Source organism: Marmota monax, unplaced genomic scaffold, assembly GCF_021218885.2.
Source record: "Marmota monax isolate L192 unplaced genomic scaffold, Marmota_monax_Labrador192_F-V1.1 WCK01_AAM20220418_F8-fsc00008, whole genome shotgun sequence".
Taxonomy (NCBI): domain Eukaryota; kingdom Metazoa; phylum Chordata; class Mammalia; order Rodentia; family Sciuridae; genus Marmota; species Marmota monax.
In genome coordinates this window covers 19,351,839-19,366,915 of record NW_026694432.1, presented here as the reverse complement: position 1 = coordinate 19,366,915, position 15,077 = coordinate 19,351,839, and the positions used below count along the sequence as shown (strand labels likewise).

Sequence of the window (15,077 nt, the reverse complement as noted above, 5' to 3'; positions counted from 1 at the left end):
TACTCCCTTGAGCAGAGAGGGAAACTGTGGCCCAGAAAGGACCAGGTCTCACAGTGAGGCAGGTGCAAAACAGTCAGGAGTGCAGGGTCCTGGCTCTTGATTCAGTGTCCAGCCTCAGCTCCACTCTGGTTGTCTGGGCTTGCCACTTCCTACTGTTCAGATCCCTTCTCCTGTTCCTTATCAAAGCCAAAAATGGCTCCTTTGACAGGTGTTTCAGCTCTAAAAACCAGAGCCAAAAGTCCAGTCATTCTCCCCAGCTCCATCCCCATCACAGGAAGACGCACTCAAACCACCCCCCACACACACTTGTAAATACCATCATGGAGATGATCACTCAGGTGCCCATTCTACTCTCCCTGTCACTCACATCTGCCCCCACACACCTCCTTCCTCATTCTCATTCACCCACACTGTTCCACACATTCTTCTTAGGTCCTAAGACACACCCCAGACCTCAGTCAGAGATCTCCAAACAGGCTCAATTTGGTCGTCTCTCCTTGTCTCTCTTGCTCAAGGGCCCTGAGATGCAACATGACCTGGTCTGTTTGCTGCCTTTAACCTTCATGCAAACTATTTCCCTGGAAGACGAGGCCCCAGCTCTGCTTCCCAACCTGAATCATCCTTCCCCAAATGGCATTGTCTCCTCAGCCCTCCTTTGGCCTCCAAGACTGGATCAGCCAGCCTCCATCAGCCAATCTTCAGGACTCCCAGCTCAAGGTCCAGGACTGTTTGGCTCAGCCTGTTTTCCAATAGTCCCTTCCACATGTATACATGTAGCAACTGTGTATCAGGATCTCTTTTGAAATTAATAAGCAAGGTAGGCCAGGAACCGTGGCCCACCCTGTAATCCCAGAGGCTTGAGAGGCTGAGGCAGGAGGATCATGAGTTCAAAGCCAGCCTCAGCAACTCAGCAAGGCCCTAAGCAACTCAGCGAGATCCTGTCTCTAAATAAAATATACTAAAAAGGGCTGGAGATGTGGCTCAGTGGTTCAATCCCAGGTACTGGGGGGGTGGGGGGTGGGGAAGCAAGGTAGGTAGGTGGACGTTACTACAACATTTTACAAATAAGGAAAGTGAGGTCAGCTCTTTCTTTCCCATGCCATAGCCATTCTGATAACAAATTCTATCAGCTCTACTTTAAAGTATATCCAAGTTTGAATCTAATCAAACCTCTAGATTTAACCTAAAGGGACAGAGGAATAAATTTGAGGGCCCCACAAGGAAGCAATCAGCCACACCCAGAATGCAGGACGTTCTATGGAACAATGGATCCACTTATTTCAAATAAGTCACATGAAAACAAAAAACAAACAAAGGAGGGCACTGTTCCAGATAAAAGGGACATAGGAGATACAAAGATCTGAGACAACACACGGCTCTTGTTTGGAACCCAGATCATCAAATCAACTATAAAAGGACATATGTACCAGGTAGGGTCCTGGACAGAGACGGCACACCCACAGTGGGCAATTGGGGACATAGGGCTTCTCTCTTTCTCCCTTTTCTTTTTAGAGAGTTGTGGACAGGGCCAGAGACCCAAAGGAATGGTGTAGTCTTCAGCAGCTGCCAAGGATGAGAAGCCTGTGTCATAGCACAACTGAGAAGAGGAAGCAGCTCCTGGAACCCGAAGAGGGTGGCTGTCTGGGGAGGTCCACCTGACAGGAGCTGTGACCTTGGGTAGAAAGCTGCTGCCGACCCTTAGTGTTGCAGCAGGAAGGGAAACAAGAAATAAATACCCCCACTGCTGTATTCTTCCATCTTGTGATGGCTTTCTCGTGCCTCGGTTTGGCTGACTCTTACAGTCAGCTTCAGGGGTAGTGTGAGATGGAATGTGGATAGTGAAAGATATGGAAAATGACAATCCCTGGGGAAAAGGAAAACATAATCCTTTCCCAGTGACAATGAACCCCAGAGGAAGAAGATAAGCTTGGGACTTTCCATCCTTTCCCAGCAACACTTTTACAACCTGTTTCCTGACTGCCCAAACACACACGTTCTGCAGAAGTCTCCAATGATTAAGTCACTCTCATTGTAACCTATAAAATGCAGACCCCTCTTGTAACTGGGGGCCATTTTCTATCCCCAAAATGAGCCCCTCCAATGCCTGGCTGATTGACTCTGCAGCTTAATAAATGGCATCACTGAGTCTGTTGAGGTATGCTCCTGTCTCTGTTACTTGTGCAGAGAATAGGTCTGGAGGACGAAACAAATTGTTCAGGGCACAGACATACCTGAGAAAATAAGAGAAATTGAAATATAGACAGTATTTCAGATTATTCTAAAACATTACTATTAATTTTATTAAGTGAAAATGGTAGTGTGATTATATAATAAAATCTCTGTATGTGTACAACATGCACACACACATATGGAAATATATATATGGAAATATTTAAGAATGAAATTACAGAGATTTTCTGTAAAAATATTACAGCAAATTAAGAAGAGGGCTGGGAGCATAGTTCAATGGTAGAGCAATTACATAGCATGCTCAAGGCCCTGCATTCAATCCCCAGCACTGCAGAAAGGAAGGAAGGAAGGAAGGACGGAAGGAAGGAAGGAAGGAGGGAAGGAAGGAAGGAAGGAGGAAGGAAGGAAGGAAAGAAAGAAGTAAAGAGAGAAAGAAAAGAAAGTAAAGAGAAAGAAGAAAAGGAAACAAGGAAGAAAGAGAGAGAGAGAGAGAGAGAGAGACACCAGGCATAGAGATACATGTCTGTATTCGCAGTTACTCAGGAGGCTGAGGCAAGAGGATTACAAATTTAAGGCCAGCCTTAGCAATTTAGTTGGCTATCTCAAAATAGTTATCCCTGTTTCAAAATAAAATTTTAAAAGCCTGGGGGGTGTAGCTTGTGGTAGAGTGCCCATGAGGCCCTGGATTTGATCCCCAGGAGCCCGCCAAAAAAAAAAAGAAAAGAAAAAGAGAATTCTAGCAAGAGAGAAGAAGAGAAACAGAAAAGAAATAGAGAATGTTGCTGAACATTGATAATTATAGAATCTGGGAAACGTTATTATAGTAGTCTGAATAACAGACTTAAAGATATCAGGTCCTGTGGGCTGGGGATATAGCTCAGTTGGTAGAGTGCTTGCTTCTCATACACAGGCCCTGGGTTCAATCCACAGTACCACAAAAAAAAAAAAAAAAAAAAACTACCATTTGACCCAGCTATCCCACTCCTCTGTCTATACCCAAAGGACTTAAAAACAACATACTATAGGGACACAGCCACATCAATGTTTATAGCAGCACAATTCACAATAGATAAACTATAGAACCTAGATGCCCTCCAGTAGATGAATGGATAAAGAAAATGTGGTATATATACACAATGGAATATTATTCAGCATTAAAAGAGAAGAAAATCATGGCGTTTGCAAGTAAATGGATGGAGTTGGAGAACATAATGCTAAGTGAAGTTAGCCAATCCCAGAAAAACAAATACCGAATATTTTCTCTGATATGGGAGGCTGATTCATAATGGGGTTGTGGGGAAGCATGGGAAGATTAGACAAACTCTAGATAGGGCAAAGGGGTATGAGGGAAACGGAGCAGGAATAGGGGTAGAAAAGACGGCGGAATGTGATGGACATCATTACCCTGAGTACATGTATGAAGACATGAATGGTGTGACTCTACTTTGTATACAACCAGAGATAAGAAAGATTGTGTTCTATATGTGTAATATGAAATATAATGCATTCTGCTGTCATATTTGACAAATTAGAATAACAAATAAATAAATACATTTTTAAAAAAGATATTAGGTCCTAACCCTGAAACCTGTAAAGATTACTTTTTATTTTTTGTTCAATTTAATTGATTGATTGATTGATAAATACTAGGGATTTAAGCCAGTGGCACTTTACCAACCAAGTTACATCCCAGCCCTTTTTATTTTTTATTTTGAGATAGGGTCTCCATAATTGCTGAGGCTGATCTCCAACTTTCTTTTATCTCTCTCTCTCTCTTTTTTAAATATTTTAGTTGTTGGACCTTTATTTTATTTATTTGTATGTGGTGCTGAAAATTGAACTCAGGGCCTTATCCAAGCACTCTTCCACTGAGCCATAACTCCAGCCCCTGATCTCCAACTTTCCATCCTCCTGTCATCAACCTCTCAAATCACTGGGATTATAGGCATATGCCACCACGCCCAGCTAAATTAATGATCTTTCTTTTTTAACTTTATTTTGTTTATTTATTTTTATGTGGTGCTGAGGATCGAACCCAGGGCCTCCCACATGCTGGGTGAGTGCTCTACTGCTGAGCTATAACCCCAGTTCCTAAATTAATGATCTTGAGTGGAAGAAACTACCTTGGATTATCCAAGTGGGCCTTCTTCATACAATCACAAGGGCCCACATGAGAGAGAGCCTGAGGGAGATTTGACACAGACAGAAGAGGAAAATGTCATGTGGCCACAGCAGCAGAGTGATGTTCCCACAACCCAGGAAATCCAGCAGCAACCAGATGAGACAAGGACTGGATTCTGCTGTAGAGTTTCAGGAGGGAGGATGGCCCTGCTGTGATGTCTTCATTTTGGCCCAGAGATTTTGGACTTCTGAATTGTCAGAGAATAAATGTGTGTGGTTAAGCCATCGAGTCTGTGGGAACTCGTTACAGCGGGTACAGGAAACCAATACAGGTGTGTAGAGATTTATCATACTCTTCTCTTTGTGTATATTTGAAATTTTTCCTGATAAAGTTGTCCTTGTGTGTGCACAACTCATAGCACTATCTATGAAATAGTCTTGCTAAAAAAGTGCAAATAGAATCAGCAAGTTCAGGAGCTTGAGTTGTGGCTCAGTGGTAGAGTGTTTGCCTAGCGTTCGGGGGGCACTGGGTTCAATCCTCAGCACCACATAAAAATGAAATAAAGATATTGTGTCCACTTATAACTAAAAAATAAATAATAAAAAAAATCAGCAAGTTCAATCACCACTTTAGAGAAAATACAGAGAGGACCAGGTTGTTGGGACACACCCAACAAGCTCAGACAATAGAGAATGCTACAGAACAGACAATCTCGCTTCTTCTGCAAGTAAATTCTAAGTGAGAAAAAAAGGTGAAGGGAAACACCGTAGATGAAATGAGAATTAAGAAACACAGCAACCAATTACTACATTTGAATGTTTTTTGGATCCTGATTCAAACAAATAGAAGAAAAAAAAGGAATTTATGAAAAATTAGGAAATGTGAACACTTTTTGGACGTTCAATTATATTGAGATAGTAATATTTATTATTAGGTATGTTAATTGTTTCACAGTTACATTAAAAAAAGAATTCTTGTCTTTTAGAGAGACACACAAAACATATACAGATGAAATTCTATATTTGGGATTTGCTTCAAAATAAGATGAAACACACTTCAATGGAATAAAATGAATAGATTATTGTTGAAACTGGCCGAGGGTACATGGGAATCCATTATACCATTAAGTGCATTCTTGTATGTGTTTTCAATTTTTAAGATAAAAACCTTTATCATTGTTTGTTTTTTAAAACATTTCAGCACTTGTTTGGATTTTGGAGATCAAAACAACAATGGAAAAGAAAACTGCCTCAATGCTATAATAATGGATAATGGGCTGTAATTTCCTCTGATAGCATCTTAGTAGGAGGTTAAGTGCTATATTTCTTTTTTTTTTTAATTTGTTAAGTGCTATATTTCATTCAATGTCAATGGAAGTGAAAATTATGTCCTCCGGAACATTAATTAATGCCAGAAAAGGGACTACAATAACAATGGAGATATTGACATTGAAGATGTAATGTAAAGTTTTGAATCAACTTGTTTCAAAAATTCAAAATTTGAGAGTATAAAAAAGCACTATTTAGGGGTTGGGTATTTAGTTCAGTGGTTGAGAGCTTGTTTAACATGCGTGAAGCCCTGGATTTGGTCCTCAGCCCTGGGGGAAAAAAAAGGCAATATTTATAAAATAATAAATTATTTCCTAAAATATTTAAGTGTGTGGATAACTAAAGGAATAAATTAAATATTTTAAGTAGGCATTTGAATATATCAGTGATTCACAGCCAGGGCTATTTTACACTCCAGAGGATATTTGTCAACATCTGGCCACAGTAGCAAGCAGGGTGTGTGTGTGTGTGTGTGTGTGTGTGTGTGTGTGTGTGTGCATGAGCTACTGGCATCTGGTGGGTAAAGACCAGTTTTATGGTCTGAATATGACGTGCCCCTGAAAAGCTAAAGTTAGGCGATGTGGGAGTGTTCAGAGGTAAAATGATTACATCATGAGAGCTGTAACCAAATCAATGGATCAACACATTTAACAGATTAATCATTTGAATAGATTACTGAGTTATAACTGTAGACAGATGGGGTGTGGCTGGAAGAAGTAGATCACTGGGATTGTGCCCTTAGGGATTATATTTGATCCCTGGCTTTTCTCCTTCTCTCTCTCTCTCTCTCTCTCTCTCTCTCTCTCTCTCTCTCTCTCTCTCTCTCTCTCTCTCTCTCCCCTTCATGGCCACCATGAGCTGATCAGCTTTCCTCTGCCACGCCCTTTCACCATGATGTTCTGCCTCACCTCAGCCCAGAGCAATAGCCATGGCTGACCATGGACTGAAGCTCTGAAACAAAATAAACTTCTTGACCCCATGTCTTTTAGCCAGGCATGGTGTCTCACACCTGTAGTCCCAGTACTCAGGAAGTTGTGTGTGTGTGTTTTTTTTACAATGGTGGGGGATTGAGCCCAGGGCTTAACACGTGTTAGGCAAGAGCTCTACTACTGAGCTATATCCCTAGCTCTCCTCTGAGTTACTCTTGTCAGGTATTTTGGTCACAGTGAAGAAAAGCTGACTAACCGCTAGGGATGCTGCTAACAACACAGAAGAGCCCATACAATGAAAAACTATTTGGCTCAAATGTTAATGAAGCTGGGATTCATTCTGGACTGTAGTCTTTATATTCTTAAGAGTTTATATATTCAGATGGCCTTTAAAAAAAAATCTCTTTGGGGATATTATCATCAAGAAAATATGGGGCCGGGGTTGTGGCTCAGTGGTAGAGTGCTTACCTAGAACATATGAGGCATGGGGTTTGATCCCCAGTACCACAAAATAGGGAATTATTTATTTTAGGGATTGCCCAATGTTTGGTTCACATTTCAAAGATTTCCCCATCAAATTTAAACTTGTTGGAAATTTAAATTAAGTTTACTTTTTTTTATGTTGCTGGGGATGGGAAATTTACTTTAAGTGAGAGATGAATATGAATGTAGATAGATGGGTAGGTAGGTAGACCACGGACCAGCAGAGAGATCCAAAATCTGATCACTTCTCACTGCTCAACTGCTGTGGTCCTGGTCCAAGCTCCTACCACTTCTCACTAGTTCCCTGCCTCCTCACTGGTCTTCTCTGCTTCTATCCCCATGCTCCCTAGCATAGCAGCACAGGTGAACCTCAATCAGATCATATCACTCCTCTGCTCAAAATCCTACAGTGGCTTCACCTCACTTAGAGGAAAAAAATCTTTAAAATGCCTGCAGGGCCCTGTAAGACCTGACTTCATCTCTACTTCTCAATTCCATACTCTAGTTGCTCTGATCTCCTGTTTCTTCCCTAACACACCAGAATCACCTGTCTTGACCTTTTGCACCTCTGTCTGGAACACTTCCCTGGACATCCAAAGTTCAGGTCTTTTCTCAAATGCCACTTTCTCAGGGAGGCCTCTCCTGACCACCCTAATAAACTGCAGTCATACCTCAACATTCCCCAGGCCTCTACGCTGCTTTATTTTTGTTGATAGCACTTACAAAACATCTAACATTCTATTTATTTTACTTATTTACTCACTTTCTGTCAGCTCATCTTAATTATAGCTCCTTGAATTTGTTTATTGTTATATCTCAAGTTCTGGAATTGTTGCTGGTACATTGCAGGTGTTAGGAAAAGTTTACTGAATTAATAAATAAGATCAGAGAGAAGTGACTTATCTAAGATAACACAGCAGGTATCAGAGTGGAACCAGGACCCAGATGCACTAAGCCCTATATCAGTCCCATCCCCCTATTATAAAGCCTTGCTTCCCAGCCTGCCCTTAACCTAGAGTGATATGGACACTTAATTTTTGTGAATAGCTTTGTACTAATCTATAAATGAAAGATAACATGGGAGGAAGAATAGCACAGGAAAAAGAGCATGGGTTTTAGAATCAAAGGGACTTGAGTTCAAATCTTGACTGCCACCAACTCTGTATGAACCTGAGAAAGCCAGTTTACCTCCTCATGCTTCAGTTTCCTATTTGCAAAATGAGGATAATCATATAGATTTCTATACAACCTTTCTCTGTTGTGCAGAATATGAGATTTGCGGGGGAAAGTTTATAAAGATTAGAAAGAAAAAGCAAATCATATGATTATTTACATAAAAAATTAAAGTAATTCCGTGGGAAAATTATTAGAATCGACAAAGAATTTCAACAAGATCTCTAGATATAAAACAACAGACAAAAGCAATCATGCTCCTATAAAGAAGTAAAAAACAGAAAATATCACTTAAAAAAGACATTTGTTATTTTATTTTTTGAGATGGGGTTTCACTCTGCTGCCCAGGCTAGTCTCAGACTCATGGGCTCAAGTGACCCCCTGTCTTGGCTTCCTGAGTACTGGGACTACAGGTGTGAGACACCATGCCTAGCTAAAAGACATGGGGTCAGTTTATAATTGCAAGAGAACAATTTTGGCTTTTTATTTCTTTCTATTTTTCTTTCTTTCTTTTCCTCCTTAGTCTAAGATGTGCAAGATATTGACGAAAAAAATTTAAGAATAATTGGAAAGTCATTAAATAAGAATTGAATAAATAGATGTATCAGATTTATGCAGAACAATATTATAAACACACCAGTTGTCTCTCTTTTTGTTTGGTCCTAGGGACTGAACTCAGGGGCACTCAACTGCTGAGCCACACTTCCAGCCCTATTTTGTATTTTATTTAGAGATTCAGAGACAGGGTCTCACTGAGTTGCTCAGTGTCTTGCTATTGCTGAAGCTGGCTTTGAACTCTCATGATCCTCCTGCCTCAGCTTCCCAAGCCGCTGGAATTATAGGCATGCACCATTGCCCCAGCACCAATATTTTTTTTTTTTAACTCAGAAGCGCTTCAACACTTTACCACTTAACCACTCAGATATATCCTCAGACATTTTTAATTTTTTTTTATTTTGAGACAGGGTCTCACTAAATTGCCCAGGCTGACCTTGAACTTGCACTTCTCCTGCCTGGGCCTCTCAAGTCACTAGAATTAAAAGCATGTGCTACCACGTCCAGCAAGACATCAGTTCTTCCCAATTTAACTTTTTGCATTCAATGAAGTCCAATCAAAATCCAAATAGAGTTTTCCCAGGAACCATACGAACTGATTCAAAAATTCCAAATGAAAATTCAAAGTTCCAAGAATAGTCAAGAAATTTTTGAAAAACAAGGCTATAAGAAAAGTAAGGATGTGATCCAACTTCCCCTATCACATGTGAAGTCTTCTTACAAAGTTACCAATGGACACAATGTTAGACATTAAGACAGAGAGACAATAACAAAAGAACAAACAGTCAAAAAGAATAGAATAGAGACCCCAGAAACAGAGCTCATCTATGGAGATTTGACTCAGGTAACAGTGAGGATGGTATTCTGACCAGTCCCAGACCTGCCTCATCCCTGACTGAGCAGCAGCATCCAACCACCTTAAGACTTCTTGGGGGGCTGGGACTGTAGCTCAGTGGCAGAGCACTTGCCTGGCACATGTGAAGCACTGGATTCAATCCTTAGCACTACATAAAAATAAACAAAATAAAGGCATATTGTCCATCTACAATTACAAAAAAAAAAAAAAGAAAGAAAAAGAAAAGACTTCTTGGGAAGAGGGGGATCTGTGATTTGTGCAGGTGTTTTGTTGGTGTATGTTGGGTGGGGTGGGGCAGGGAGATGTCTGTGTGACCACATGCAGTAGGTTTGTTTATGTGAGTAAGTGGAGGGTCTTCCGTATGGTAGTGTGTACATGTCATATGTCTAAAGATGTGTGTTTCATCCTGTGAGCTACAATATGGATCACATGTAGAGATACTAGGCCAGTTGGTGACAGTTTGTATATTCTGTTTAGTGAGGGGTCATGGGTTATAGAGATATATATATCTACTGATGATGAAGTTCTGTGTGTTATGTGTGTGAGAATGTGTTTTGTGTGTTGTATGTAAAGGAAGGCTACATCTATTGGTGTGTGGTTAGTGTCTATAAAGGGTAAGAAGATGTGTACATGTCTATGGGTGACAAAGAGAGGTTATATGTCCATGAGGTGGGGGAATAAAGGGAAATTAGAAAATCCAAACATGCTCCAAGGACCCCTCTAAGACCTAAGCAGTCTTAAGGATTCTGGGGAGCAGCTAGACAAAATAGCCAAGCCTGACCCTCTCACCCAGGCCAAAACCTCTTACCTGAGCAACAGTGAGGACAGTGGTCCGGGAGGTGACAGAGAGGCTGAGGGCCTCTGAGAGTAAGTTTTCTGGATATGCTCCCAGGGAGCTAAGGAAGCGGGGTGGGGAATGAGGAGGAGGCAGAAGCAGGCCCAGTGCCAAGTGCATTACTCATGTGATTCTACCCTCCAATCTTTTTTGGTGGCCGCAGCAACACGAAGAGTTGGGGAGGACTGCCTGATGACTCTACTGGATGGGCAGGGCATCTCAGGCCAGGAAGCCAGCTCCTCAGGGCCCCAGCCCCAAGTTCACCAGAAATACCCGTATACAACCAGGAATTTGCATATCAGCTCAGCCAGCACTGGGCTACACCCATCCGATGCTGAGCCCCACTAGAAGGGCTGGGCCTGGTCTGGCTTCTCTTCTGTTGGGGAAAGGGAGCTCTTCAAAAGTCCAAGTTTTAATGGGCACAGTCCCAAATCCAGTGAGCCCCAACCCGACAGAAAAGACTCAAAGCTGTTTTCAGAAGACACCCCTGTCTGTGGGGGACATATAGTTTTGCCTATAGAGGATCACAGTCCAATGGGTGTGACATAACTTGCCTGCAGGTGCCCCCAACCAAGGAAGAGACAGCCCTGCCTTCAGGTTTGTCTAGTCTGTTAGGAAAGGAAAAATTCTGAAGCCACCTCCAGCTGGAGGGAGAAAAAGCCACACCTCACTCATGAGTTCAGTAGTTGCTCTGAGGAGTCCCTAGTCTGACCAAGGCAAAAAAATATTCCCAGTTCTGACAAAAGCCTAGGACTGATTCAGAATTCCAACTTTATACCTGTTCTGCCCTGAAAGCTACCGCCTATCTCTACTTCCACCATCTCCTCACCAAAATATCTGACTGAACTTAGCAGGGAGCAGAGGTGGAGGCATAGAGGAAGGGAAACTGGGCCATGGCACAGTGGACATTCTTAAATACCAGTCTAAGAATCCACTAGATTGAGATTTGATTGCCACCTCTTGTTCTCAGATTGAGTTCTACAATGAATATCTCTGAGCTTCTGTTTCCTGGGTCTATAACAGTGATTCATATTCCCTATATCATAACCAGCATGATGCTTGGTGCATGACAGGGATTTAGTCAATGAAAATTTCTTAATTCAGGCTGGGGATATAGCTCAGATTGTAGAGTTCTTGCCTTGCATGCAAAAGACCCTGGGTTCAATCCCCAGCACCACCACCAAAAAAAAATTACTTAATTTACCTAAGCTCCTCCCTTGCACGGCAGCATCAGAGGTCAACTACTTTCCCCACATCAGACTCAGCTGAAGAACTTCTTAAAACTGAAGGTTAGGCTTGGGGCACAGCTTAGTATATACAAGGCCCTAGGTTCAATCCACAACACAAGCGCACACACACACACACACACACAAAGGCAGTTTTTCAGATTCCATTTCTGAACATTCTGATCCCACAATGCCCCCAGGAAATGAAATTTTATCAAGCACCTGGAGGATTCCAAGGTCTCAGTCTATGGCACAGAGCAGAATTGGTGGGACTCAGAGAAAGTCTGGGATTGGGGAAGAAGAGTTATATCATGTGGGGATTCTACCTTGCTAGCTCCACTTACCTATCTCCCACCTGGAGTATGTCTACACCACAGCTATGAAGATATTGACATCTCTGAGGGAACCTAGAGCTCTCCCAACATCCTATTTTGTGAAGAGTTGTCTGACCTTGCCCGGTAGTTCCAACCCGGCTGAGTTAATCTGGGAGCTTGTTAAAGATTCAGTTGTATCACCCCACCCCCAATGCACATACACACACACACACATACACACACACACATCCTGAATCCTGAGCCAGAATATTCAGGGAAACCACAGAATGACCTTTTAACAAGTGTCCTGATATCCTCAGTCACCAGCTCTTTCATCTAATTCTTGGAAAGATACACCACACTGGGGAAGTGAGGCAGCCACTGTGTACCCTGCTGTGCCAGGCACCTGGTTTCCCTGATCTTCTCAGTCCTCAGGGCAACATATGTAAGAGATGAGGAGGCTGAAACTCAAGTTTCAAGGCTTGCATAAGGAATCTTAGTTCATACTGTAGCAGATTCAAGCTCCAGTCTGCAGTGGTACACATGTACTTCCCCAGCTACTAGGGGAAGGGAGGCGGAGGATCACTTGAGTCCAGGAGTGTGAGGACAGCCTGGACAGCAGAGCAAGACTCCATTTCAAAAGTGAACAAACAAACAAAAAACAGGGCTGAGGCTGTGGCTCAGTAGTAGAACACATGCCTAGCACAGATAAGAAGCTGGGTTTGATACCCAGCACTGTTAAAACAAAAACTCGTCTGAGGTTTGTTCTTTTGCCAATAAATGGAATCTCACTAGAGTTCACAGGACAGAGTCAGGAGGGGTTGTTACCTTCATTTTGTCAAAGACGAGGCAGCTAAAGTCCAGCCAGAAGAAATGAATTGCCAGGGTCACGAAGCTAAATGAGTGACAAAGCGGATACTTCAGAGGGTGACTCCAAGCCCCTCTGTGCTCTTTTCTCAATACCTGTGGAGCCCTGAGCCCCCAATTCCAATGATAAGTACTGATAACTCCAGCAAAGGGTCCATGAACCAGATGTGCTAGGATGGGATTGGGAGGAAATGGAAAGAGGCAAATCCTGTTTCTCTGAGGTTCCACCCTCCAAGCAGGCTCAGACCCATCATCAACCTCCTACACACTTCCTTCTACCTCCACTGGGAGGTGAGAGGGGCCAGAAGGGTCACAGTCTGGTTGTGGCTGCCCTAAGAAGCAACTGAGGGGCCGAAGGCATGGGGGAAGAAGGGTCCAGGTGTCTGGACCACCAAAGGCAATGAGTGATTTTTTTCAGTAATTATACTTTATTTTAAAGGTACAATTCCCACTTTACACACAAGGAAGTTGAAGCTGAGCTTATGTCATCACTGGTCCAAATGCCAAGATTCTCACCCTACCTGACCGGCTCCTTCTACTTCACCTCTGCCCAGGGGCACCTTGGCAGCAGTTGCCTGCACAGTGGGAGGTATGGAATAGTGACTTTGTTCCATTACTCATAGCAAACCACAGGAAGAATAGTGGTGTGGCACCTCTATTTCTCTGGGTCAGTCATTCCTTCAAGTAGCCTTTCCTGTTAACCTCTTCATGGGTAAAGGGGATACAGAGCTGCCACGGCCCTCTGGAAGCAAATCTGGCCTAAGCTGCCTCAACTCAGTGCTCAACACACACCACTCTCCCTAGCCAGGTCATTACTAAAATGACTGCTCTGAGTGCCAGGCATGGTGGCATACACCTGTAATCCCAGCAACTCCAGAGGCTGAGGTAGGAGAATTGCAAGTTCAAGGCCAGCCTGGGCAATTTAGTGAAACACTGTCTCAAAATTTTTAAAAAATAAAGGGCTAAGGATGTAGCTCAGAGGTGGAATGGTCCTGGCTTCAATCCCTAGTACTACTAAAAAAAAAAAGACTGCTCTGAGCAGAATTCAGGGCTAGGACCTCTGCTGATCTTCCAGGTAGTTCTGTGGCCAAAATATGCCAGAAAGGAAATGGGAAGGCAAAAATATAGGCTATCCTCACTGCAACCCAAATCCCTTAACATGTGTGTTTTGCCTCACCTTCCCTCACTTCTAAGCTCCAGGCACAGCAAAGGATTTTCTAGTCTATGAATGGGGCTATGCTCTGATCTCCAGACCTTTGCCTATCTGTTCCCTCTGTCTTGAAACATCTTCTGTCAGGTCCTTTCCACCTGTGCCAGGCACTAAGCTGCTCCTGGCAGACATTCATCCTTTCCTCCTTGATGACAAAACTTGACTTCATTGGAAACAGTAGGTGCTCAGTCCCAAGGAACAAAGTTCAGTCTATGGCCTGCCTTATTCCTTTGCTATGTTCTCAGCCAGACTTTCCATTAGAAGTGTCCAGGGGACCCATTTGCTGGCCACTGGGAAAACTGCTTCCCTGATGACTTCTGCTTAATAGCTATTATAAGATATGGGGCTGACACAACCTTCCTGCAACTGAGAGGACAAGCCCTCCCAAGAGGATGAAGAAACACAGTAAGAACCTATTTACTTGGTGATATTGTTGAATTTATGAAAAATACCTGAAACCATCTGCTTTAATGTCAAGTGAAACCTTCTCCTAAAATATTCCTAACAGACCAGCATCTGCTTCTGGGTTCCAATTTTTAAAATGGGTCACTTTCTCCAGGAAGCATTCTGTGACTGCTAAGATTAAGAGCTCCCTCTGGAGCGGTGGATGCCTATGTCTCTCCTGATCTGTGTGCCCCAACTGTGAAGAAGACAGCAGGGTCTCCGTGATGCTCACCATTTTATTTCTAGAGTATCTGTTGAAGGAATATGCACACCTGTAGCTGATTCCTAGCACAGCCTTCTGGCTGAGGATGTGGCTCATTAGTAGAGCACCTGACTTCCAAGGAGCAAGGCCCTGGGTTCAGTCCTCAGCAACACACACACACACACACACAAAAAAAAAATCCAGCAGTCTTCAATCAAATCAGGAACTTGTCTAAATGTAAAACAATTTGCCAGGTACAGTGGCACACACCTGTAATACCAGTGACTTGGGAGGCTGAGACAGGATGATGGCAAGTTTGAAGCTAACCCCAATTGCTTAGTTA

General features: G+C 42.7%; 1 protein-coding gene across 2 annotated transcripts in view; it reads right to left on the bottom strand.

Moving 5' to 3' along the window:
• Ptafr (platelet activating factor receptor) overlaps nt 1–12,994 on the bottom strand; it is a 32,354-nt gene extending 19,360 nt beyond the window's left edge. Inside the window, exon 1 of one of the 2 annotated variants that reach the window (XM_058571026.1) lies at nt 12,840–12,994. The gene's annotated coding sequence lies outside the window, so the exon portion shown is untranslated. Of the gene's footprint in view, nt 1–10,444; nt 10,560–12,839 lie in introns of those variants that run through there. The other variant, XM_046469409.2, reaches the window with a different exon arrangement.
• Nucleotides 12,995–15,077: the final 2,083 nt, after the last annotated feature.